The sequence below is a fragment of the Talpa occidentalis genome, unplaced genomic scaffold, assembly GCF_014898055.3.
Source record: "Talpa occidentalis isolate TD23 unplaced genomic scaffold, MPIMG_talOcc4v2.1 talOcc4.3510, whole genome shotgun sequence".
Classification (NCBI taxonomy): Eukaryota; Metazoa; Chordata; class Mammalia; order Eulipotyphla; family Talpidae; genus Talpa; species Talpa occidentalis.
In genome coordinates, this window is record NW_023603753.1 from 2,446 (window position 1) to 4,726 (window position 2,281).

A 2,281-nucleotide genomic window follows, 5' to 3' on the forward strand; every position below is an offset into this window, starting at 1 on the left:
AGATGACCCAAGTAGAGGCCCTGGCCCCACAGCCTCGAGTGGACAGCAGAACCACCCAGACCTAACAAGACGGACACCGCCCAGACTAACAAGAGGCCACTTCAGTTTTCCACAGTGACACCAGGGCCAGAGGGAGCGTCCACAGCAAGAGCACAGCTCCAGGGTGTGGACATCCTGCCCGCTGCTACATGTATGCATGAAAATGATAAAAATTTAATTTAATTTTAATAAAATGTTTACTCCCATGGTTCCAAGAATGACTAATAACAAAGTCAATGCAAAATTCAAAATTGTAGGGGGGCCTCCCTGGTGGCCATCCCCGGCCAGGGAGGTGACCCACATGGCACAGCAGACCTCTCCTGTCTCCCCGCTGGGACCCTCAGCAGTGGATTTCACTCAATCCACCGGTTCTGCTCCCCCTCTGCTCCCCGCTCTGTCTCTAATGAATCCTCTCACCCCCCCCACACACACATCCGGTCTGCACCCCAGCTCTTGTATGCATAAATAAATAAATCTTTAAAAAATACTTTAACAGGGCCTCCCCGGTTGACTGGTGCGATGCCCGCGGCCTCTGCAATTCAATCCCCGCTGCTCCCCAGCCACCAGAGGAGGGTCCCCACATGGCAGACCTCTCCTGCCGCCCGCTGCTCCCTCAGCAGTGTACTTCGCTTCTGCAGCTCTGCTCCCGCTCTGGCTCTGGTGAATTCTCTCACCCTCCCGCTTCTGACTGTACCCGTGCATGTATAAACAGCAAACAATAAACAAATAAATAAATCAAAACATGCCTCTATAAAAAATAAAAAAAAAAAAAAAAAAAAAAAAATACTTTAACATTATATGTGACTTTTATGCGAATAAATAGTTTTGATAGACAACAGTCCTGGTGCTGTAAGTGGTATAAACATACATAATTTCGTAACAAAGGCACCATTCGCCAAGGCTTGGCGTACACAAGGGCCTCGCTATGTGTCCATTCTTTAAAATTATTAATGCCCGCCATTGAAACATTTTGTTCATTCATGCTGCCGGTTACCTGCATAATTGAAAGGAATTGATTGAAAATTGTCAGCCATCACTGGGTAAAAAAGGTTTCAGGAAGCAGCTGAATGAGCAAGAATAAAGAAGCTTATTCTTTGATACTTGCTAAATCCTCATTTCCTTCCCACCGCAGCAGCAAACAAGGTAGAGAAACTACTACTGAAGAAAGAAGAGCTGTTTTCACACAAAAGCGTCCTTCACGGGAAGACTCCAGACTCCAGACCGAGGCTCCGCGTCCGTGTGGAACCGGCTCGCGGCCTCCTCAGGCCCGGCAGGAAGCGCGGGGGCCGGGGCGGGGGTCCGCCCGCCGGAGCCCGGGCCGCGGCGGGGCGGCGTCTGAGGCGCTCCACGGGCGTCTCCAGGGGGGCAGGGGCGACCCGCCCGCGAGACCCTCGGCGCCCCCCCCGGCTCGCGGGTCTCGGGCCCCCCGCGCGCCCGCCAGCCCGGCTCAGCCCCGCGGCCCGGGACCGCGGCGCCTCGCCCGACCCCGACCCCGACCCCGCCCGCCCCGGGCCCCGCGCGAGCCGCGGCGCGAGGGGGAGCCGCGCCGACCCCCCGCCCCCCCCGGCCCCGCCCCCCGCCCCGCGCGCGGGACCCTCGGCGAGAAACGGGCGCCGCCGCCACGGGGCCCGGGGAGGGCCGCGGCCCACGCCCGCCCCTCGCCCAGGGCGCCCCAAACGCCACGTCACCCGCCCGGCCGCGCGAGGAGGGGCGCCCCGGGCCGGGCGGGGGGGGCGGGGGCCGGGGCGCCCCGCCGCCGACACGTCGGGGCCTTACCTGGGCCATGGCGACCGCGGCAGGTCCGGGGCTGCAAGACAGACAGAGGCCGGGGTCCCCCACCGCCCGCCCCGCCCGCCGCCCCGGCCCGCCCCGCGCCCCCCGCGCCCCCCGCCCCCCGGCGCCCCCGGGACCCCCGGCCCGGCCCGGGACCCGCTCACGCCGACCCGGCGACCGCGACCCCCGCGCTCACCGCGGGCGGACGGCGGGACGCGGCGCAGCGGCTGGAGGCAGCGCCCGGGCGGCCCGGAATAGCGGACCGCGCGCCCGCCCCGCCCCGCCCGGCCCGGCCCCCCGGCCGCGCCCGCCCCGCCCGCCCCGCCCGGCCTGGGGACCCCCCGCCCCGGCCTGGGGCGCGGCCCGGACGCGCGGGCGGAGCCGTGGGCGGGCCCCGCGGAGACCCGGCCGGGCGGCCCGGGGCGTCGGCCTGGCGAGGCCCGCGGCTGGCGGGGCGGCCTCGGGAGCC

General features: G+C 65.4%; 1 long non-coding RNA gene across 1 annotated transcript; it reads right to left on the reverse strand.

Moving 5' to 3' along the window:
* Positions 1-905: 905 nt before the first annotated feature.
* Positions 906-2,049, reverse strand: LOC119256637 (uncharacterized). The gene is made up of 3 exons (XR_005127847.2): positions 2,009-2,049; positions 1,816-1,846; positions 906-1,102 (listed from the first exon to the last, which is right to left on the reverse strand). It is a non-coding gene; the product is annotated as an uncharacterized LOC119256637 (long non-coding RNA).
* Between the last annotated feature and the right edge of the window lie 232 nt (positions 2,050-2,281).